Source organism: Caretta caretta, chromosome 25 (assembly GCF_965140235.1).
Source record: "Caretta caretta isolate rCarCar2 chromosome 25, rCarCar1.hap1, whole genome shotgun sequence".
Classification (NCBI taxonomy): Eukaryota; Metazoa; Chordata; order Testudines; family Cheloniidae; genus Caretta; species Caretta caretta.
In genome coordinates this window covers 12,345,185-12,370,152 of record NC_134230.1, presented here as the reverse complement: position 1 = coordinate 12,370,152, position 24,968 = coordinate 12,345,185, and the positions used below count along the sequence as shown (strand labels likewise).

The 24,968-nt window shown below is 47.1% G+C and overlaps 1 long non-coding RNA gene across 4 annotated transcripts in view; it reads right to left on the bottom strand.

Annotated features, from left to right (window-relative positions):
* Positions 1 to 20,936, bottom strand: part of LOC125627216 (uncharacterized) — a 34,599-nt gene extending 13,663 nt beyond the window's left edge. For 2 of the 4 annotated variants that reach the window (XR_007353953.2, XR_007353954.2), the window contains exons 1-4: positions 20,779 to 20,932; positions 19,620 to 19,841; positions 3,098 to 3,178; positions 2,396 to 2,637 (exon numbers count right to left, since the gene is read on the bottom strand). This is a non-coding gene — a long non-coding RNA (uncharacterized LOC125627216). Of the gene's footprint in view, positions 1 to 2,395; positions 2,638 to 3,097; positions 3,179 to 19,619; positions 19,842 to 20,778 lie in introns of all 4 variants that reach the window. The other 2 variants (XR_007353956.2, XR_007353955.2) reach the window with 2 other exon arrangements.
* Positions 20,937 to 24,968: the final 4,032 nt, after the last annotated feature.

Sequence of the window (24,968 nt, the reverse complement as noted above, 5' to 3'; positions counted from 1 at the left end):
GTCCTGGCACGGACGTTGGTGGGGAGCAGGATTCAGAAGCACAGGGGCCAGCATTTGCAGAAAGCAAATGTGACAACATTCACACCGGGCGCACTTGCATGCTCTGACAACCAGGGATCAGGAACAATATCTCGTGGCTTAACTCATGGATCCCAGCCAGCTGCCCCTGTAAGAAGGTTGGGTACTCGCAGCAGGCTCTTTGCTATCAAAACCACCAAGACAGAAACATTTGCAAGAACTATCTGAATTATTGGCTCAGCTCAGCCTCGGGCTGCTTGGAGAATGAATCACTCCAGTCCCAGGGAATCCCAGCCTGTAGCACAGTGTGGTTTCCAACCCGTGGTCCGCAGTCCCCTGGGGTTCACAGACTGTCTAAGATTTCCAAAGAAATCTGCACCTCCATTTGAAATTTAGTAGGGTCTGCAAACAAAAAAAGGCTGAAAGCCTCTGCTGTAGCACGTGGAGGATTGCAGTGCTAATAGCTTACGCTTCTTGAGTGCTTTTTACATATATACACACGCAGCCCCACTGACATGCAGCCACCTCTGGGGTGGAAGGCGGTAGCCAGTTAGGCATGCATCAGTAGTGTGTGGGGGGTGGGGAGTCAATTGTTGGCAAAACGCACAGGGAATCATCATCCCCATCCCCGTTGTTACAAGAAGTATCAGGAGCGTCTGTAATCTCCATATGGAGCAGACAGGAGTTCTTGTCTGAAACTCCCACACAGAGCAGACTGCATGGCCCTCTGTTTATCAATGTCCGGGGATGAAGGGCAGACTTGACCCTATGACAATGGGACTCAGGATTTCTAGACCTCCCCTGCTCCTGCCTCCATTCCTTGATGCCTCTCAGGAAGGCAAATCTACTTGAGCATGGACCTGGCTAACTACCCAGTGCTGTTCCTTGCCCTGGGGTGGCGGGGCCAGTAGTCCTGAATTCTACACCGAAGGGGCTCTTCTCTCTCTTGCCCTCCTACCCCACTCAGAGGTCTGGAGTTCTCACTGCCATCTAGGGTATCCTTCTGCTGTTCTGTCTGATGATCGAATTCTGGCCTCACCCCGTTCTCCATAAGCAGCACAGGTCTATTGGCGTCCGTAGAACTGCCACCAGTTTATACAGCGCAGAATTTGGTCGTAAAGGCCTTGGCATTCTCAGCTGGCTAAGGAACATCTAGTTCCTAGGCAAAATGTTTTATCAAAATACAAAAAGAAAAGGAGTACTTGTGGCACCTTAGAGACTAACCAATTTATTTGAGCATAAGCTTTCGTGAGCTACAGCTCACTTCATCGGATGCATACCGTGGAAACTGCAGCAGACTTTATATATACACAGAGAATATGAAACAATACCTCCTCCCACCCCACTGTCCTGCTGGTAATAGCTTATCTAAAGTGATCATCAGGTGGGCCATTTCCAGCACAAATCCAGGTTTTCTCACCCTCCACCCCCCCACACAAATTCACTCTCCTGCTGGTGCTAGCCCATCCAAAGTGACAACTCTTTACATAATCAAGTCGGGCTATTTCCTGCACAAATCCAGGTTTTCTCACATCCCCCCCACCCCCATACACACACAAACTCACTCTCCTGCTGTTTCATATTCTCTGTGTATATATAAAGTCTGCTGCAGTTTCCACGGTATGCATCCGATGAAGTGAGCTGTAGCTCACGAAAGCTCATGCTCAAATAAATTGGTTAGTCTCTAAGGTGCCACAAGTACTCCTTTTCTTTTTGCGAATACAGACTAACACGGCTGCTACTCTGAAACTTATCAAAATACAGATCTCTTTTTGGTTCATAGGTTAGATTCTACTCTCACTAAAGTGGGTGTAAATCCAGAATAACTCTGTTTTCAACTGAGATGCTCTGGATTTCCAGGGGTGTAACTAACAGAGGAGAATGTGCCCCTTTGTGTCTGTTTCACAGACAGACAAACCAGAGGACAAGAAACTGCACGTTACAGCTGCAAGTGTGAAGAGCCCAGCGGCTGATAAGTGTCATGGAGACAGAGCCTCAGCGGATGTAAATTGGCATAGCTCAGCATAGCACCACATGGACTTTAATGAAGCAACGCCAATTTATACCAGCTGAGCACCTGATCCGGTGTCTGGAGTGCTTAGGGACACCCCCTGGAGTTTCCATCAGTGGGTGTGAGAGTGCAGGAGCGACTGGCCACATGTGAGCTCCGGGGTCAGGAGAGGAGATAGAACAGATCCAACAGGAAGCACGTTTCCCAATTTTCCCTGTGCCTGCTTTCTGTTTCTCATAGGAGCGCCTCTCTCTTTTCCCTCTTCCTCCTTCTCTTCTTCCCACCTCCCCACTCACTACTCCTTTCTTTCTCTGCTGCCCCATCCCTCTTTGCTCCCTGCCCCTGAAACGTATCAGTTAGACTTACCAGCATACTCCCTTCTAAACAGGTGCAGTCGCCACTCAATGCATTTTAATTACCCCTTCAAGGGCCCTTGTCACGGTGCGTTGGGAGTTCCAAGATGAATTTTCCTGAGGATTATGCGTGCGTCTGAGCTCTAGTTAGTCAGAGTGTAGCATCCTTGTCAGGAACGGTCAGTTTGTCTGTCTCTTTGGAGCAGCTGTCTCATTCACTTCCCATCTCTCTGCTTGCGCTAACAGAAAACAAACCTGTTGATAAAGAAAACATGGCCATTAGGTAGCTTGGCTGTTGGGCGGAAGAAAAAAAATGAAGGCCAAGATTTGCAACCATAGGAGACTAAAGTTAGGCTCCTAAATCATGATTTCAGTTCCTAAATCAGAAGTGCAGAGAACCCAGCAACATCAATTGACTTCCCTGGGAGGTGCTGGGAGTGGGATTTTCAAAAGACACGTAAGTGACTTAGGTGCAAAAATTCCACAGGGACTTGTGCTTCCAAATCATTTAGGCACCTTTGAAAATCCTGCCTTATGTGCTCAGGGCTTGTGAAAATCAGGTCACCCATTTAGGAGCTGAAATGTGGACCTAGTAGCGTAACTTTTAGACTCTTATTTTTGAAATCCTTGGCCTAAGAGAGAGATTTTCAAAAGGCATACATGGCAGGTGCCTAGTTCCCATTGCAAGTCAACAGGAGTCAGGCTCCTCACTTACCATTGTGTCACTGCAAATCTCCCCATAATGGGGGAAGTATCTGTGTCCAGGTCTGGAAAGCACCTTCATGCCGACAGTTGGCTGGAAAACAAACCTCCATAGTCACAAGACAGCTCAAACATTTTTTATTACCATTTTCCCCCTCAAAAAAATATTTTTCTGTCGACAGTTTCTGACCAGCTGCACTCAACAGGCTGGAGCACAGTGCGGTCCATGTAGACCTACTGGCTTCACTGGGTGGTGGATCTGCCTGTGTGCGCAGTTATAGAGGGTGAGAAAGCTGCTTTTAACCATTTTGCCTTCTATTTTGCATTGTGCGCCTCCTGTCACATCTCAAATTTCCCATTAACAAATCCTTCTGGTCCTGCAGGGGATTCCTCAGAAGGTTCATTGATCCGTCTCTTCAGACTCGCTTGCCGGGTTATTCCCGATGTTTAGCTCGTCAGATTGTTTTTATTATAAATATTCTTTTCAAGAGAATCTGCAGTCACCAGGGTTTGGGTCTCTCGGATTGTTTTGCAAAGCATGTGTGGATACATGCCTGCGTACCCACCCACAAACCTGTGAAACATAAGAATAACGTGTAGCTATGTGTTAAGGGTTTAAAAGCATTGCACTGTCTCTCAGGGCCAAAGCTCGGGTCGCCGCGTAGCTTTGAATGGTTATCCTTGCATGGCTCTAAACAGAGCTGGGTCTGGGCATATTCACCCTCTGTGTGCGTTACAGCACTGTGCCTGCGTGCTTCCATTAATGTTCACGTGGGTTGGGCACGCCCTTTGGCATGGATCCTCGTGGATACCTTAGCTCCATGCCCCAGGACATGCCCTCTTCACTGGGCCCTTGCATTTAGTGTGCATGAAACCAGGGCCAGTGTGCACGGCGCCCTGGCACATGCATTCATGTCCTTGCAACGCGGCACAGTCTACATTGGGTCCTTGCACGTCAGGTCCATGGCACGATCTGCACTGGGCCCTCCTGCTTGTGTTTGTGCCCAGCTGATGAGGCACGGTATGAACGGGGCATTATTATCCATGCAGCTGGACCCAAGCATTCTACTGGGGTTTCATATGTGCCTTAATGCAGCATGCTGGTGTTAGTATCCCTTTCAGCAATAGACCCTCTTCCATGCATTACTGTCCATGAGGGAACTCTCCTAGTCTCCCTGTCCCAGAGCACCTCCACACCGTGAGACCCAGCACTGCAGGCCCTCTGCTTCTCCCTCCTCCAGACTTCAGGGGCCTGTACAGTGACTTGGCCCTGCAACCACTTCAGTGTCTCAGCCCTTCCAGGGTAACAGTGTCCAAGCTGACAGGAATCAAAACTCCCCCAGAGCACTTCTGGGGCTCAGTCCCCCACCGACTCTCCATCCCTCTTGCCAGTTCTGGTGAATTTCTCCTCACTCTGTTCCAGAGCGTTCCCTCCCAGGGCATCCTCCCTGCACCCCCGGCTCCTCCTGAGCCACTGACCTACAGAGCTTCTTCCCTAGAGTCTCTCTTCTCCTTAGGAGTCTTCTTCTGCCCTTTCCCTTCAGGGACAGTCCCAGCATACAAGCTCACTCCAGCAGGCTGTCAGGAACCAGAGAGAAGAAATTCCCATCTCCCTCTCTCCTAGGTCTCTTCCCCCTCTTGTCCTTCCTTTATAGGAACCACCCAGTCTGCTTCTCCCCAGCTGGGTTTAATTCTTAATAACCCACCCCTCCTCCAGGTGCCACAGAATAGGTTAATTGGTCTCTCTGCTTCCCCAGGACCCTGTCACTGCCAGTGTGGGGTTTATACATGATCACAGGCACACGCTCAGCGCTGGGCTTGTATAAGTGTGTAGCCAATCATTTTAGTGTATTATTTATTGATTGTGTGATGTTATAATTAATTAATACGTTATAGGATGTATATTTATTGTATGTTAATTAAAGTTAATTTGTAGGATTATAAAAGTATAAGATTGATCAATATTTAAAGGAACCAAGTAATAGACATAAGTAAGACAAGCTGAAATGTAAGAACCTGTAGGTTGAGGTCTGCAAGACTTTAGCTTAGCTATTTTAGGCCTTGGAGACAAGAAATGATGACATAAGTAACCGGAAAATAACCCGATGCCCTTAAAGTATGGGAAAAGAGGTACCAAATGGTAATATTGTGCAAAATTGCCCAGAAGATTAATATTAGATCATAAAAATACTGTAAAGGTGCATTTGTCTCCCACATGTGTCTTAACCACAGGATACAGGTTGTGTGTCAATGCTAATGAAAATAAAGGGAACTTACACAGCTTATAGAAAGTTGGGGTCCTTAAGTTTCCAGGGGACACAGACCAATCAGAGAAAAGAGGGTTGACACTTTTTATGGACATGCGCAGAATGTAGCTACAGACAGAATCACAGTATAAAAAGGGGGTGCCCAGAACAGGAAAATTGAGCTCCCTAGGGGAGGCTCCAGCATGAACCATCCCTCTACTGATGATCAAACCATGAGAGACCCATCAGACCCTAACCCTGCTATTAAGGATGTGAGTAGAACTATATTTGTAACTTCTGAATAGGTCTGTATAGAATTTCGATATGCTTGGGTAATTATAACTTTCATTGTAACTTTAATAAAACTTGTAAAACAGACGAGACTTTGTACTGGTGAGTGTCTGTGTGGTCACTACCCTTGATCTGTCTGTGTTCCTAGAGACTCTAACTCTAAAACAAGTAGCAGGGGTGACTTTCACTCTGCTAAGATTGAAACTGTAGCCACCAGAGCCGAACCCAGGGTGGTGTAATACCACATTCCAAAATTCACTTTAAATAAACTAAAAGGCCACAAGCGTCAGTGGGGTGGAGATGCCACACCGATAGCAAGGGAGACAGGGATGGAAGCCGCCCCGATGAGACAAGCAGGTAAAATGCAAACTAGCCCTCATTGCCTGTCACACTGCTGAGAGGCTTTATTTCAGGCTCCAAGTGGGATCATCATAATCTTCCCTTTCTCCTGGGCTGTTTCAAAGTGATTGCAACCCAGGGTTATCTTGTAAGGCAGTGCCACCCACTGATACTTTGTCAGCCCAGGGAAAGAGAGAGACAAGGTGAAATGGCACCAGTATAGACTCCTGTCCATGCAAACCCCACAAATGTATCCCAGCTTCCCTGGGTTGGCGAGCAGGAAGCGCTCGGGTGGATGTCCCACTCCTGCGGACAGATACACGTGTCCGCATGCAGACGAACACGCATGTCTACCCACCCACACATGTACGTGCCCATGATTTCATTGTAAGGGAATTTCTAGCATGTGTTTTGGAACTAGATATTGATTATTATTATTATTATCATAATGACCATGATTTATCAGTTAGGGCTGGTTGAAATGTTTTCTCAAAAAATTTTTAAATTGAAAAATGGCACATTTTCCCCATGGGAAATTAATGTTTTGGTCAAAAATTCCTTTTTTTTTTTTTTGGACAAAAGACTGAAACCCACAAAATTTTTACATTTATCTGCCCGCCCCTGCTTCTCTCCATTCAAAGGGAAAAAAGGGAAGAGGCACTTAGGATAAAACTGAAAAACAAAATGTTCATTTTTTGTTGAGTGGAAAAACTGAAAAATTCAGAGAAGGTTTTAAACAAAATGAAAATCTGTTGTTTCATTTGATTTTTTTGCAGAAAATATGTAGCATTTATAATCTGCTCTTCTATTACGAATGATCAATCATCACTTATTAATTAGAGTCCAATTCCTTAAGAAAGGGGCAATTGATTAGGATTTTCCCGCTCTCTCACTGTTACAGATTCATTCATTCAAGAGAAGTTATCAATGATTTGCTGTCAAACTGGGGGTATACCTAGCGGGGCCATGCAGGAGTCAGTCCTGGGTCTGGGACTATTCAATATTTTCATTAATGACTTGGATAATGGAGTGGAGAGTATGCCTATAAAATTTGCAGATGAAACCAAGCTAGGAGGGGTTGCAAGCTCTTTGGAGGGCAGGATTAGAATTCAAAATGACCTTGACAAATTGGAGAATTGGTCTGAATTCAACATGATGAAATTCAGTAAAGACAAGTGCAAAGTACCACACATAGGAAGGAAAAATCAAACGCTCACCTACAACATGGGAATTACTGGCTAGGTGGTCGTACTGCTGAAAAGGATCTGGGAGTTACACTGCATCACAAATTGAATGTGAGCCAACAATGTGATGCAGTTGCGAAAAACACTATTATCATTCTAGGGTGTATTAACAGGAGCGTCGTATGTAAGACACGGGAGGTAATTGTCCTGCTCTACTCAGCCCTGGTGAGGCTTCAGCTGGAGCATTGTGTCCAATTCGGGGTGCCCCACTTTAGGAAAGATGTGGACAAGCTGGACAGAGTCCAGAGGAGAGAAACAAAAATGATAGGTTTAGAAAACCTGACCTCCGAGGAAAGGTTAAAAACACTAGACATGTTTAGTCTGGAGAAAAGAAGACTGAAGGGGGAACCAATAACAGTCTTCAAATTCGTTAAGGGCCGTTATTGAGAAGACAGGGATCAGTTGTTCTCCATGTCTACTGAAGGTAGGACAAGAAGCAATGGGCTTAATCTGAAGCAAGAGAGATTTAGGTTAGATATTAGGAAAAGCTTTCGAACTACATTTCTATGATTACATGGTAACACAGGACTGCACCTTGGATGCACAAAGGTGAAAGGGGAGCGTAGATGAAAAAGGCATCTGGGAAAGTCCTGGCTCCATTGAAGTAAATGGCTAAATTCCCATGAATTTTAGTGGGGTCAGGATTTCACCCACTGAATTTACCGAGCCATTGACAAGCAACACAGATGAGGAAGAGACTGGAGGCAATCAGGGTTTTTCTAGGTGAGGGAAATTTGCACCCATGCAAATCTCTAACAGACCCACTTCTCTGCCGCAAAACGGGACTTACACTGGTGCAGTTTACCCTGCAGTCTGACTGCCCTGCACTGACACTGTGTAGGCCCCATCTTACCCCAATGCAGGGTGTTTACCCTGGGCACTCACACTCGTATAACTACAATGGTGCAACATGTCCCAGGATACACAAGGCCTTAGAAGGAGAGATTACAAGAACTGAAGATGTAAGTGAATGGTGGGGCAGGACAACAGTCCCCAAGTACATAAGAACATAGGAACGGTCATACTGGGTCAGACCAAAAGTCCATCAAGCCCAGTATCCTGTCCTCTGACAGTGGCCAATGGCAGATGCCCCAAAGGGAAAGAACAGACAGGTTGGCATCAAGTGATCCATCCCCTGTCACCCAATCCCAGCTTCTGGCAAACAGAGGCAAGGGACACCATTCCTGCCCATCCTGGCTAATAGCCATTGATGGACCTATCTTCCACGAGTCTCTCTAGCTCCCTTTTGAACCCCGTCATAGTACTGGCCTTCACAACTCCCTCTGGCAAAGAGTTCCAGAGGTTGACAGTGCGTTGCGTGAAAAAATACTTTCTTGTGTTTGTTTTAAGACTGCTATCTATTAATTTCATTTGGTGGCCCCTTGTTCTTGTGTTATGAGAAGGAGTAAATAACACTTCCTTATTTCCTTTCTCTATATCACTCATGATTTTATAGACCTCTATCATGTCCCTCCTTCGCCATCTCTTTTCCAAGCTGAAAAGTCCCAGTTTTATTAATCTCTCCTCGTACGGAAGCCGTTCTATATCCCTAATCATTTTTGTTGCCCTTTTATGAACCTTTTCCAATTCCAATATATCTCTTTTGAGATGGGGCAACCACATCTGCATGCAGTATTCAAGGTGTAGGCGTACCATGGATTTATATTGAGGAGAGGGAGGAAGAGCGATTGTGTTATATGGAGGGATCTGGGTGCAATTAGGGTGAAATCTCAGGAGCAGCTCCCTGACAGCGAGAGCTGAGGGCTGTGGCGTGCCTCCCAGGGGAATCAGAGGAAATTCCATCACTAGCTGAGACATTTACAGTCAGACTGGACAAAATACTGGCTATTATTCTGTAGGGATGATACTATTTTAGCTGGGGGAAATGAGCCAAATCACCTCAAGGGTCCTTTCTTTTGCTGAGCTTTTTGACTTCCAGTAATGTCCAATCTCCCAGGAATTTGCCCCAGGGTGATGTTTAAGATGGAGAAGGGCCTGGAGCAGGACACCAAGTCTAAGCACCTCAATGTGTCGGGGGGTTCAAAATCTGGAGGTGACTCGGAGCCAGCTGGGGGCTTATTAAAACCACAACAATGTATGTCTGCACCTGCAGTGAAAGTCATCAGCCAAGATTACTTCCTCTGGGTAAGGGGAAGGTGAGACCTCTCTTTCTTCAAACCTGGGCAGTGCGTCAATGTTAGGTGGGAGGTATCCATTTCCAAGCATGGAAACAAAACAGCCAGGGGCACCTGTGAGTGGTAAGGAAGCAAGAATGGGCATTCAAAGCTGGAGCTGGGGCGGAAATGGTTGTCCCATCCTGTGATCATCGAAAAATGTTCCTGTCCCAAATAGGAGGAAAAGTCGAAGGGGTGAACATTTTCCCAGAACAAAAATTTGAAAAACATTTTCAGTCTGGATCAATTGAAACATTTTGTGTAGATCATTTTGAAACATTTCATGCCCATCTCTTGTCTTTAAAAAAAAAAACCCAAACATTTTAGTCCAAATTTACTAAAATTTCAAAACAAAAATCTGTGTCAACTTGAAAAATCAAAACTTACCAGTTCAATAATGTCAACACTTGATGTTTTGACAATTCCAAACCCTTTTCCCCGCTCCCCCCACAACATTTCCGAGTCGGGAGATTGGTCAACATCAACCCTGTTTTGCAAACAGTTTCCGTTTCAGCAATTCAGTATTTTCCATCAAAAACAGGTTGATTGAAAAATTCCCGACCAGCTTTGTTCGGAGCGTCTGGTGAGAATCAGGACAACAGAGCAGCGCTGGAGAACTATGTTAATTTAGGGTGCAGGGGATCAGAGAGATGGAATCCATGCCCTAGCCTGGGATCAGTGCACAGGTCTGCAATGCCAACACACAACTCACCCACCGGCCACATCCCCTGCTCTGTGTACTGGCTGGAGTAGCAGCTATAGTCCCTCCTCACCATTTTGCAGTGTGTTGGGGCCACGCTTCTGCAGCTGATCCGGATAAAACTGGGTGCTGTCCAGTCTCCATTACCTGACTCAGAGGGCCGTTTGGATGTTGAATTGATGCCTGGTTAAAGGACCCCGCAGCCCCACTGTTCGTACTATTCTCCAGGCACAGGCTTTCCTATCCAGTCCACCTCCCCTTGTGATCTCCCTGTGGAACATCTCTCTCCCTTCTGCAGCTGCCCTGAAAATAAACGTACCCTGGTCACTTTTAGGGGCATGCTCATAAGTAGCATACAAAGGGCTGCTACATAATTGCGAGCTGTTGTCATCAACAGATAATCAATTGTTATAGAGTCCAGCAGGTCAAAAGGATGCTTATAACTCTCTCTGACACCTGCTACTGATGTACAGAGCCGTCTTGAAGTATACCACTCCTGTCTGCAACATGCTTATAACGTTGGTCAATCCTTCAGTCATTGCTTATGAACTCATTATAGGTGGGCCCTTCATATAAAGTCTGACCAGCTCCCTCTTCTCCCCAGTCCCTCCGGGGCCCCCCTCAGTGACTTAGGGGTGGGCCAAAGGGTTTCTCCCCAATACATTGTTCGGGGACTGAGCGTCTTTACTAGAGGGCTGAGAATACAATTTGCTCTATTGCCCCCGGGCTCTGATTTGTAAAAATGGAAAGTCTCCCCTCCCTGATACCTTTCATCCCCACTTGAGATCTGCCCTAGGGATCCTCCAACCAGCCCCTCTTCCGCCCTCAGGAAATCTCCAGTCCCCCAATCTGCCCCTCCCACTCCCTCAGAGATCCATCATTCTCCTGATCTGCCCCGCCCTCCCGGGATCTTCCAACCCTCCAATCAGCCCCTTCCTCTCCCTCAGGGATCTTCCAATCCCCGAATCTGGCCTTCCCACAGGATCCTCCATTCCCCTCCCTAATGGATTATCTGACTCCAACCTCCCGCGGCCCCCCCCCTCCCCTGTTTTCCCTGGCCTCTGGAGACCTGCTAGCCTCCTGATCAGCCACTCCCATTCCAGTCCTCCCAGATAGTTTCCTCCAGTAACTGATGACTCTCTGAGCCTGTTTCCTTAGGCCTCTAGTTTGCTTGCTTTTTGCAGTCCTCATCCTTGTTCCCTCCCCTCCTCCTCTCTTCTTTCCCCTCCTCCTGAGCATCTCTCCCCTGGCCCATCTGCAGCCTGCAGTCCTGCCACTCTTATGCAGGCCTGGGCTGTATGTTGCTCTCAGTCATCTCAGTGCTCCCGCCTTCCCAAGGAGCCAGTGGAAATGTCACTGGTGGGATAATCAGCATGTTGCTCACGTCCCTTAATTGCTCTCCAAGTGCCCGGCAGCAGATGCGATGCCTGTTTGAAAGGAAGGTTTTGGCCTTTGGCACATTATTGATGGGCTGCTGATAGGCCCCTTTGTTGACGAGCAATTTTATCCCCTTTGCTGTGCAATTTTCTTTTTTAAGACAGCCCTTTTGGAGACAGTCGATTTTAAAAATGGAGCTGAGCTAGGTGAATAAACAGACTCCAGGCTTAATCCTCAAAGGCATGCGTGGGGGGCTAAGAGTGAGCAGCATTCTTCACTACATTTAACAAGACTACACACAAGAAACAAAAGCTTGCGGGATGAATGGGTTGGGGGTGGGGGTGGGGGGTGTCCTTTTGTTGCCCTTCTTCCTAGTCCCAGCAATGAGATGTTGACTTGCAGTACATTAGTCAGCCACTAAGCATCTCTGTGTGTGCTGTAGAGCTCCAGACAAGATGTGGTTCCTGGTTAACAAGTAAGAGAAAGCTGGGACTCAAGCTGTGTGGAAGTCCGCTTGTATCTATCGTTTGTAGTTCTTTTATTTAATAAATAACTCCTGTTTGAGATGGACTATGATTTTGTGCATCGTAGCAGTCCCCATTCACCGTCTCAAAGGCAATACAATAATAAAATGTGGTTGCTTCTTGCTGTCCTGTGTGCCAGCTGAAAGGAATGTCTAAGAAGAGAGTGAAGCACTTCCTTGCTGCCCACCAGTGCCAGAGGTAGAGATTCTTAGAGCCCTGCGTGGATACAAAATTTATGTCCGCATCCGATGCACAAAAATGGTGCCTGGATATCCACGGATTTGAAGGGCTCTAGAGATTCTCCATGAATAATATAGGGCCTCTGATGCACAGATGAGCAGTTTTCACTCCATCCAGTAGAGGGCAGTGGTGCACATGCACACGGAGTCAGATCCCTAAAACAGAATTGAGACCCGTATGGTCTAATTATTTATACTATGGGTAGTGTCTTGAGGCTTCAACCACGTTGTGCCAGATACTGCATATACACATAGTAAGAGATCGTTCCTACCCCAAAGAACCGGCAATACAAATCTGACTTGTTTTTGGCAAAAATAGCTGGGTTTCTATACTCTGGTGTCAAAACATAACCAAGCCTTCAACCGAACCCTATCCAAACCCTCAGTCTCTCTATGACCAATGACCAAGCATGCTGCTGAAAAGGAATGAATTTCTTTCCTCTCTGAAACAGTGTCCCCTGGAATGGTTTTGTGATTTAACGAACCCCAGCCAAGCTGCTTTGCTCAGGAGCTGGGGGTGTGCTCTTTCCTTGTGGGTAGGTGGGCACCAATATAGCTGGCTAGCCCCCCTAATGGATGCCCGTTCAGCATTGTAACTCCTGCATTAGGCAGAGGCTGCACCTGTGAGAGCCCAAGGAAGTTCTCCTGCAATGGTCTGAATGTAATGATCTCCGCCAGGCTCCTAGCCAGCCCTAGGTGAGGACGGTTTGCAGATCTGTGCTGGGGGGCTGCTCTGAGGAGCACAGGGAAAAGCTTAGACTCCGAGCTTAAGGGGGAGGGGTAGCTCAGTGGTTTGAGCATTGGCCTGCTAAACCCAGGGTTGTGAGCTCAATCCTTGAGGGGACCATTTAGGGATCTGGGGCAAAAATTGGGGATTGGTCCTGCTTTGAGCAGGGGCTTGGACTAGATGACCTCCTGAGGTCCCTTCCAACCCTGATATTCTATGATGCGTTCACCAGCACCGAAAGGGAAAATGGACACAGTTTGATTGCAGAGGAAAAGTAAAAATCCAAGGGGGGCTGATCTCCAGAATACTCCCAACCTCCAGTGACTTGATTGTTTGGCTCTGCAAAAGGGACTTGGGGGTGGGAGGTCCTCAAATTTCATAGTGCTCTCTGAGCCAGTATGGCAAAACCATAAGCCTCACTTGAAAAAGCTACTACACCTGTTATATTCATTATCACAGTGTCCTGCATGATCACAACTATGCAACTAGGTCTGTCACACCATTGAAACTTATTACATACATTGCATCCACGTAACTCCCTGGAGCTGTGTGTCACATCCCCGTATTCCTCATGCGGTGGAGTATACATGCACCATATTGATCCATGTATGTTACACACAATGGGGTCCATTCTCTTGCTGACAGCAGGACTCTGATGCACTACAATTCTCATAAAAAGGTAACAGAAGTTGTATCCAATGCCTTCCTTCACTTATATACTGGCAGAGGAATAAACGCCCCTGGTATGTACAAGAGTTAGGTGAACGGAGGCGGGAAAATCATATAATTTATTTTTATAAGTCATGAAATTAATCAAATAAATTATTCAGCAAATATTATCCAATCAGCTCCAGTGTGAACTATCCCGGGTGGCATGAAAAAAAAAGTGTGAATAAATAGGCCTATATCTGAAATCTAATCAGCATGTCATGGTGAGGAGTGCGATAAAAAAAAATTCCAAGCTAGATTAGATTTAATATATTAGGAAGATAAAATAAGATCAGGTAAGATAGAGATAGAGAGATAGATAGATGGGTGTGTATAGATAGATAGATGTGTAGGAGGGTGATAGATAGATAATCTTCCTTTCAAACCAGACATGACAAGATAATAACAGTTTGAACTTCTCTGGTCCCATTCACCCCAGGATTTCAAGAGCTTTACAAGTGTCAGCTAATTAAGTCTCCCAATCCCCCGGGGTCTGGGAACCGGATAAATTTAGCTATGCCCATTTGACGGTAGGGAACGGAGGCACAGAGATATGATCCACTGCCAGGATTAAGATTAAAAACAGCATTGGAAAACTCTAGCAAGCAGTTCTGCTTTCTTGGGTTAGTTTTCTGCTGCCCTGCATCTGGGCCATAATTTACACCAGCGAAAAACTCTGATAAAATCTAAAGAGCCACGACCTTATGCTCCTTCAAATCCCTTTTCATGGCGCATCTCTGCTGTGTTACCTTCGCAACTCAGCCTGATGATCATGGCTCGGAAACTGGCAAGCTGCAGCTCTCCCTTTTCTTCTTTTCTCTTCATACTCCCTACCTCCACCCCCAGTGGAATAAAACAAATAAACTGCAATACATGTAACTAACAAAGCTGGGCCAATTCTTTCCAGGCTAGTATGGTGTATTTCCATCCCCCACACCATTCCTTATGTCTTTATATCATAATCCCTTTGGGGGGGGCAGCATTTCTGTTTTCTGTTTATGCAGTGCCTGGCACAATAGAACCCCAATGTTCAGGATTACAATACATCCCCCTGAATTCAGGGTATCTTTCTGGTCGGAACTCTGTGGTTCCTCAGAAAAACTTCCCATTGATTTCCTTGAATTCAGTGGGAGTTCTGAGCGCAAATGCAGAACTGGGCCCCTAACTGGGATTTTTACTTCCCAGGTCTCAGGATTATACTGAACAGGGGGCTCTTAAATAAAGCTTGGTCCCTGGGTTTACATTGCTTTGTGTCACTGATTCTCAGCCTACCTTTAGCTGGCAACACAGAGTGACGGAATAGTTGATTAGCTAGAATTACAGACCACTGCATTCATAATTTTGGGTGTTTAACTGAAAAGCCTTGGAATTGCCCTCCCCAAGGACTGTGCAATTTTATCCTTTCTTTTAAGGGAACTCTCTAGTTTAATGGCAGGGTGCATTGTCACCTCTGGGTAGCAAGGGAGAGCTGATGCTGCATACTGCTTCTGGCTTGGAAAGTCGGAATCCATGCAATGTTGATTTGTGTTGGGTTCTTGCAAGTGAGTCATAAACCATGCCTCAAGATTTTCAACAGACGTTCATAATTTGGGGTGCCTTAGATTTGTGGGTACCACCCCTGATTTTCAGAGGGGTGGGTTCTCAGCACTTTCTGAAAATCAAGGCCCTATAAGGTGTCATGTTGGGGACCCAAAATCACAAGTCACTTTTGAAAATCACAATCCATATTTCTTATATGAATTGGCCATACTGTACTGCCTGGAGAAATGCTTGATAAGAGAGAGGGGCTTCTGCAAAGCATTATGGGACAAATCCAGCCTGCAGCCCTGATTCAGGAAAGCACCCAGCTGCGTGTTTAACTTTAAACACTTACTTAGCTCCCACTGAAGTCACTGAGTACAGGCTTAAAGTTATGCACATGCTTAATTGCTCTTCTGAATCAGGGCCCTAATGCAGCGTGGGGAATAGGATTTAGGCCTCATGTGTGAAACCTCCAGGGTCCATTAAAAAAAAGAAAAAAAGAGAGAGAGAAAGGAAGGATTGAAAGTTATTTATGGCATAAATTTGCCCCTTTGCCAAAGGCCCTGTGCTGTACTCAAGTCCTGCTAATAAGGGGTTAAGTGGTGCATGGAGTTAGTGCTGGCTTTCTGAGCAGGGATGAGTTTCACCCTCTGAGAGCCAGGCAGTGCCATTAATTGTTGTTATTTATTATTTGTTTTTCCGTAGCAGCTAAGAGCCCCAGTGATGGGCCTGGACCCCAACATGCCAGGTGCTGTACAAACACAGAACAAAGAGTCTCCAAAGAGCCTGCTGTCTCCCACTGCCAGGCTACCAGCAGTGATGACATGGAGACCACAGAGTGGAGATCAGGGCAGGATTTAGGTAGCAGAACATCTGCTCCATTTTTTCCGAAAGCAAAAAACCCAAAAGATCATTCATTAAACAATCCACTCTAAAAATTCTTGTTCAGCAGCATTGTTTTGGCCCTCCTGAATGAAAAGACATTAAAGGGGACAATCCCTTTTTTGCTATGCCTTTTATCTATGAACATTCCATGCAGTCACACGCAATGATATACCAACCGGTGAGATCCTCAATGGTCTCTATTCGTTTTATACAGGCTGTTTCCTGAGTGGGGATGGAGCCTGAGCCTATCATCAAGACTCACGGGACACCTTTCTCTGCCAGTGATGTCAGGGTCCGATCCTGCCAAGACTCAAGCATGTGGATAGCGCTGCTTGTCTCACAGGAGCAAAATTACTCCCATGCTTAAGTCTTTGCTAGCTCAGGCCCTGAGTGAGACTGCTTGTGTGAGTAAGGATTGCCCCTGTGACTAAAGGCTGTAGAATCACACCCGTGGCTGCGGGGCTGAGATTCATTTATTTTTCCTTTTCTTTTGTGTTTGTCCAGCATCCATCATCATAAGGTCTCCATCCTGCTCAGGCTTTTAGGCATTCTAACGACAATTTCTGGAGCTGCCTGGAAACTGATTCCCATTCATTTTAATGGCAGCCGAGCCCTGCAGATCTCCTCTACAGCTTTGAAAATCTCAGTCATTAAAGTGAATACTTAATAATGTATTCTCTGTTCTTTAGTTGTTATTTTTTCCTTTTACTCCTTTTGTCTATGTGCTTAGATTAGCCTAAATTATACATTAAAAGAAAGAATCTGTGTGGCACCCAAAATTACTAAGGGTCAGATTTACAAAGGAATTTCAGCAGGTAAAGATGCAATAGGAACCTAGCGTAATTTACACAAGTGCCTGAATGAATGAGGTCCCTAACTCCCATTGACTTTAATGGGAGGTTGGCACCTAACCCACGTAGGCACTTTTGAGAATCCCACTAGGTGCCAATCTGGATCTTTTGGCCCTGAAGACCTTTGTAAATTTGGCCCTAAGTTCATTCAGTTTTAAGGACAGGACTTAAATAATGCTTCACCTGCAGATTTCACTACTAGATGATCAAAACAAGTAGAAAATCATTCCGGGGAAGGTAAAGCTAACTCCCACGACATTTTCACTGCTTGCCTTTTAATCTGTTCTGTGCCTTTTAGCAAGATCCTAGCATAATTCAACAAGATTATTATTATTTTTGCTTCCTTAGCAACAGAGTTCTCTGGAAAGGCCTGATTTACCTGTCCGAACTCAGGGCAAACTCCCATTGACGTCAGTGAATAGGAAAGCAAGAGAGGGCTTTTTCTTTATTCAGTATTATTCCTCCATCCCATAAGGATCTAATTCTGGCCCTGATTCAGCAAAACACTTAAGCGTGTGCTTAAATTCTGTTGAAATGCTTTGCAGAACAGGGGTGGACTTACTCACATGCTTAAAGTGAAGTGTGCAGTTAAGTGCTTTGCTGAGAATGGGGAGAATCGGGGTGCCTAGGGCTGTTTCGCAGTGCGGCATGTGCATTCTGTGGTCCACCACGTGTGTCTAGTGCATGTGAACGCAGATACTGGAGATGCACCTGGAGTTAAAACAGGGCCCTGTTCATCTCTTGCATGTGAATGCAGGTGTCTGTAACAAGGCCGGTGCCCAGGTCCACATGTCAAGTTCAGGTGTCTGGGGTTGAACAAGCCTGCATAAAGGGGAGAGGATCGTAGACCTGCTTATCCAGGACATTGAAACTGTTGCAGACCTGGTGTCTGCAATCTACTCCCTCTTTCCTGCTGAGATTCCCAGCCACCTACCCGTTACCCAGCTACACACAGCCTGAAACCCCTCCAGATGCCATGATTGCAGTGGAAAAGAAGCGACGCACAGACAAATATTTGTGCAACGCACACAGAGATTGGAACAAGCTGTCTCTCTGGTGTGTGTAGATTTTGTCTGTAACAAAATTAAATAGCATAAAGGCATAGAATGATTCTCCGCCTAATGAAACTTACATGAATTCTCTCCCTTGAAGGCTATATTGTAATATCACAGCTGGGCTTGATTTTCAGCTTACACCTTTTGCTAAATATTTTAGGGGAAGAAATCAGGACACATTCAAGTTCAGATCTTACCCTGGATCCCCTGCTCTTCAGAGAGCTCTCTGCCTGAGCTTCTTCAGAAGAGAGGCAGGACTGAATCCCTCTGTGAGATGCATTTGGTTTGAGAACTAAAGAAAATTGCTTGTCAAGAAATAGCTGAAGGAAAAATGTTCCAAATGAATTGTAAGTCCACTTTGGTTTAACAATGCACTGCATACAATAAAATATACAGTTGAGCAGCGGGGTGTTATAGCATCTCTCCTTATAGTTTTCTTATTAAATCTCAGATTTGCTTAGACACTTACGCAGAGGATAAGAAAACAATCCCCAAAAATGCAGAAAAGGGGATCTGATGCAATATAATTTTCTAACGTCCTTCTTCTTGACTGTGTGCGTGTGCGTGTGCGAGCACACTCACTCATGCTTGTGGTTGGCTGGGGGGGGGGATTGGTGAACAGATTTCTTGCCCCCATTTATGCAGCCGGGCTTCTGCTGCAGGAAGAGAAACTGCAATGATGTGATAGATTAAATGGCTCATTAGGATAAGTGAACCCCAAGACTGTGCCATATCAAAGCAAGAACACTCAGAGGATCCAGGCACTATGTGAAAGTGGAACTGATGGGGAACAGCACTGGTGAGATGCTAAAGGGCTTTAGTAGGGAGACATTTCCCTATTCATGTTCTAGAGAAAGAAATCCCTGCAATTGTTTGTTCAACGTGCATATAGCTGCACTTACAGGAAGGCTGCAAGGCCATAACTGAAGTGCCATTCATTTTCTTTTCCAGAGGATATTGTTGTTTTCAGGTATGTCATTCAGAAATAGAAATGTCCCAGCAATGGAGGCTAGTGAGTTGGTTTCTCAGTAAAGGTGCCCTGTCCCGCCTTTAAGAAACAATATTAAAAAAATACACTGGGGGTCTAGATGTAATGATTCAACAAAGTGACATGCTGAGCCTTGGGTTATTCTGCAGGTTGGGCCTCTGTTCAGCAAGGTATTTAAGCATGTGCTTAAATCCATCCCTAATCAACAAAATGCTTAAGCACATTAAGCACTGAAGACAATGGGACTTAAGCCCGAGCTTAAATAGAAGCACGATTTTAAGGGCTTAGCTGAATAGGGATGAGCTACCGAATATATGTTTTAGCTCAGGAGCCAGTGAGGAATTCATTCTCCGCACCAGCTCAGGAGTGACAGATTCCTGAAATATACAACATCCCCAATGGAGGGCAAGCACAGATCAACTTTAAAAGCAACTTCACAGATAGAAATTGACATCAAAACACCCGAGACCCCATGTAAGCTACATTTTAAAAAAATAATTATTTTAACTAACTCAGTATAAAGTTTTCAGCTCCGGAAATTCGGATGGGTTAGGTGAAGATCACAGAAAGCAATGCCTTTCTTTTCAGCTTCGTAACATGCTTTCATATTTCCTGCACCCGGCCAGATCACACTGAGAAGACCCAATAGCTGGGAACGCTTCTTACCTTGACTGGTTAGGCATATTCGGCAAAACACAGCCCACATTTTCACTCTCTCCTTGCACCGGGCGAGCCCCTGAGTCCCAGCCAGATCCCAATTCAGCTAATTACCTTCTACTTCTCCAGCGTCCCTTCTAGTTTCAGCTCGATCATTTTCTCACCACTTCCCCTATTTACTTTTTGTAAAGACTGTCGCTGGACCTCGAAACGTTCATGGCGGCTGCATTTCTGAGCCCAGAAAGGGTGAAAAAACATATAGAAGAAAAAGAAAAAGAAAAAGAAAAAGAAAGAAAGAGGCACACTTTGGTATCACTTGCACCGGGAGGTGCTGCATAAAGCATTATTGCTAATGAATCATCATTTCCCTTATTAACACACCCTCCCCCCCATCTCGGAGCTATCCCTCCAGCCCCAGGGGTTAGTCCACAGCCCCCCTCTAGTGACCCATTCGGACCAATCCGTGTCAGCCCCAGACCGGGAGCTCCAGCCCTGACCTCCCCGCATCCCAGCGCCCTCCCCCAGGACACTCCCCGCCCGACACTCGCTCCAGCTCCCTCCCGGAGTCGCAGGGAAGAACCGGGGCGCTCGGGGAACTTTCCCCCGTCCCGCGGGGAGCGAGCAAATCCGCCCCACCGCCCCGGGACCCGCCTTCGCCCCCACCGGCGCTGCCAGGAGCTGTCCAGCCCCGCTGGTTCTGCCTCGGGGGCTCTGTCCAGGGTGCTGATCGGCTCCCAGCGCCTTCTTGGGGCTCCCGGGAAGCTGCCCGCCCCCGACGGCTGGAGGAGGAGAGCAGCCCCCCGGCCCCCACTTCTCGCCCCCCCCCCGGGACAGGTAAGTCCCAGCAGCGCCCTTTATCCCAAGCAAAAGGAAACAGGATTTAGCCAGTGTCTCTGCCCCACAGCAAACCCAGCAGAGTCCCTCCCTCCTTCCTTCCTTCCTTCCAATTGTCTAATGTTAGTGGACTTCATCTCCCCTTCTCCCCCCTCCTCACTGGGGGCGGGGGGAAGTAGTCAGCGACAGAACTACACGCTACAGGTGGCTGGGGCTGCACCCCCCCCCCCCCCATGGCTTCCCTAGCCTGGCCCTGCAGACGACTCGCCCAGCAGCTCCCACCCCTGCCCCGGGCTCTCCCAGGAGGGCGTTAGAACCCCGCGGAAGCACTCACCTGTCCCTTAGGTCACCTGTGCAAGCCCGGGGTCCAGGAAAGCTGCCCTGCATCTGGCTGTGGGCTTTTATAGCCCGTTGGGGAGGCAGCTGGGCGGAGTGCCCGGGTGGGGGGGCTCTTTATTCTGGCCAATGAGATCTTGCTTTTTATTGCAAATGCACAGATTACATCATAGATAGTAGCCTCTGGCTTCGGCATAATAGTCTCCTCCCAGGGTGAGGGGCGGGGAGGTTGGAATGATTGCAGATAGCAACAGGTCTGTCTGTCTCTCTCTCAGGGAGGCTGAGTCTGGAGCCTCTTGCCATTGGTACAGGCTGGGCTGTGATCAGGAGCAATCTCCTCTCCAGGAAACTCGGGTGTGTGTGTGTATGTGCAGGGAAAGGTACACATGCACGTAGTGCCAGGGAAGTCACTGAGGCTGTCCCTGTGTTTCAATTAAAGCAAGTGCTTAAGTGTTTTGCTGGATTGGACCAAAGTGCTCAGCACCTGGCAGGATCAAGCCATAGACAGCTAGATGAATTGATAATCCCTGTTTCTTCCACTGGGCACCACGCTTCCCAGACATGTGCCCTTCCTCCCTCCAGCATCGCCGAGTCTATGCCCCCCCCCCCCATTCATCACTGTGGCCTACTCTCATTCTAACACCCTAATCTGTAGACATAACACTGTCTGTGCTTATAAACTTATCCATCCCACCATCTCCTCCCAGAGCCACTGGGCAGGCTTGCAAAATCAAAGCTGAGGGTATCTAATCCATTTGGTTCTCTTATAAACCTCATGCAAAAAGGCAAGACAGCTGTTTCTTAGAGTCTAGCTGCAGGACAAATCACCCCTCCAGACAAAATCCTTCCAACATGTAGCACGCACACCTCTCAGATGGTGCCTGTCCACGTTTTTCTGTATTAAGAATAATAATTAATAGTAAAAATAAATGGTTATTGATCAAGATGGTCCTAAGCCAAAGCCCCAGGTTTGGTCAACCCCAAACTTTTGGAGGCATTTGAAATCCAAATCCAGATCTGAATTTTGCAACTGGCACCCTTGCTAACAATGGACTGAATGAAACTCCTGGAGTAAAAATTGTGCTCTTCTGATCTGGGTCTAGTGCAATGAGCTCATTTCTGAGTCGCAATAAATGCTATTAATCCTGATTAGAATAAAGCCAGCCACTCTGTCTCCTGCTTCTCTGTTCTGGCCTTCAGTGCAATCAAGGACTAAGGGCCAAAGCCTCAGGCTAATTTTACACCTCAGAATGTGGGTTTTGTTGCTCCCTGAAATAACAGATGGCTTTGTGAAGCGTGTGCCCTTGCTCAGACATGATGTCGTGGATGCCCTAAGAGGCACGGACACTGATTTTCTGAAAGAAGACACGGAGGCTGAGCAGTACCTGGTCCCTGCCTATGCATCAGTCATAGCACAAAGAGTGGAGACTGGTGTGCTGGGTGAAGAAGAGGTCACAGCCTTGTCACTGTGTGTATCCGGGAGTGATTCTCATTCAGAGGGAGCCGAATGCTGATGGCCATGACCAGTCTTCACCCAGGCAAAACCACCACACGTTTCAGGGGAAGCGGCTCAAGCTGGGATTTTCAAAAGGCACCTACGGGAGTTAGGAGCATTTCCAAAAGCACCTAAATGATTTAGGAGCATAAGTCCATTCCCTTAGGTGGCTATGCAAATCCAAGCCCGAGTATCATATGGAGTAAGAATCTCAGGATTTGGTCCAGAGTCCATGGCTATTGCTAGCCTAGTCTGGCCCTTTTTAACCTTCCCTTTGTTCCTCTCATTGCACTCCTACTCACCAGCACCTCCTGACAACCCAGCGTGGTATCGGCCTTCGCACTCTAATTCTGAGCTATAGCTAAGAGTTCTGCTCTGATTCCCCTCCAGCTTCTGGCATGCAGTGTTCTGCTCCTGACTCAGCAGGAAAAGGACCCTGCTGGGGGCGGTGTGAAGAAATGGACCATTAGGAAGCACTAGGAATAAACCCACCAGCTCTGTGTCTGTGAATGATGGCTATAGCACACAAGCGGCTGGGCCCCCAGAACGAATAAGGGATGTGGTAGCCTAGCAGGTGCTTCCCTGCCGGCTCATTTGGTAGAAACCTGAGCTGTTGGATCAGGGTTCTAGTTGTGGGTCCCCAGCAAGCAATTTAATTAGTGATTCTGGCCAGTGATTCTGGGTGCTAAACCTGAGACAGCAGGGGCCTGATTTTCAAAGGGGCTGATTCATGGGTGCTCGATATCTCTGAAAATCGAGACCAAGGTGTCTCAAGCCAGGTAACCAAAACCTGAGGATGACAAATCAGAGGCCACTTTTGAAAACGTTGACCTATGTTTTGCAACAGGCAGGACTTGTTGCAAACAGAGACCTGGAAATTCATTGCATCAGTGGCTTGAATTAATTTCCTCTGGGCTTTCTTGCTTCTCACCCAATGTTTGCTCTGGGTGAAGTTTCCTTGGCTCATTTGCATTCAGAGTCTGTCTCCATGAGGGTGAGGATGGGACAGATTTGGTTTCTGAAGGGAAAGTCTGGCGTGGACCAGGAAAGCCACAACAGGAAAGGTCGCTGTTTTACTGAATTATTTCAAGTTGTTTTCCACTCCCCGCTCAGAACAGCCGTGGAGGTAATTCAGGTAATTAGCAACCAAAACTGGGGGCGGGGGGAAGATGGGGAGAGAGAGCAAGCTGGACTTTGGCCCCAGCTGACCTGATTCATACAACATGTCTGATTAATGCACCTGGTCACATGGCAGCTGCCAGCGACTTGTTGCTGGGCATCCAGAGGTTTCCAAGGGAACCGCTCCTTCTCCCGCAGAAGCTCCTCAACAAGTGAGGGAGAGCAGCAGTTCAGAGGGCCCTGTAAACCCAGCCGAGTAGGAGAGCGGGGAGCAAAGGAGACATTCCCTACTACACAGAGATACCCCCAATGGAGAGACCCTGTGCATGGAGGTCCCCAATGCAGGGAGACTCTGACACACATAGACCCTGGACACAGAGAAGCTCCCAGACACACACAGACATCCCTACACATATACACAGACCTCCACCCCCCCACTCCCTCCCTGTACACTCACAGAATCTTTCCCTGCACACACACACACACAAATATAAGAACGGCCATACTGGGTCAGACCAATGGTCCATCTCGCCCAATATCCTGTCTTCTGACAGTAGCCCGTGCCAGAGTGAGTAAACACAATAGGGCAATTTATCGAGTGATCCAGTCCCTGTCATCCTGTCAGCTTCTGGAAGTCAGAGGTTTAGGGAAACCCAGAGCATGGGGTTGCATCTCTGACCATCCTGGCTAATAGCCATTGATGGACCTACCCTCCAGGAACTTATCTAATTTGTTTTCGAACACAGTTATTCTTTTGGCCTTCACAACCTCTCCTGGCAAGGAGTTCCACAGGATGACTGAGTGTTGTGTGAAGTCGCACTTCCTTATGTTTGTTTTAAATCTGCTGCCTATTAATTTCATTGGGCAACCCCTGGTTCTTTTGTATTATATGAAGGGGTAAATAACACTTCCCTATTCACTTGCTCGACACACCATTCATGACTTTTTACCTCCATCATATCCCCCCCTTAGACGTTCCTTTTCCAAGTTGAACAGTCCCACTCTTTTCAATCTCTCCTCGTATGCAAGCTGTTCCATCCTCCTCCTCATTTTTGTTGCCCTTCTCTGGACTTTTTCCAATTCTAATATATCCTTTTTGTGATGGGGCAAGCAGAACTGCATGCAGTATTCAAGGTGTGGGAATACCGTTCACTCACACATACACACACCCCTTCCCTGCATGTGCTCCCAGGTCTCCCCCGCCCCAGACCCTACACACAGAGAGACCCACAGAGACAGAGACAAGCAGAAACCCCACAAGCTTCATCCACTCACAGAAGCCATCTCCTCCTCTCTCACACACATGCTCGGCAACCCCCCTCCCTGCACTCACACACTCAGAGTCCCCTCCATTGCATGCCCGCACACAAACACATACGCAGAGACGCCCCTCTGTACACACACACACCTGGAAACTTCACTCAACGTGCGTGTGTGCACACACACACACACACACACACTTGAGATCCCCTTCCCTGACATACAGGTAAAGACTCCCTACCTCCCCCACAGACCCTCCCCTCCAGAGAACTCCCTCCCCTCCTCCACAGACACAGAGTCCCCCTCCTCCACAA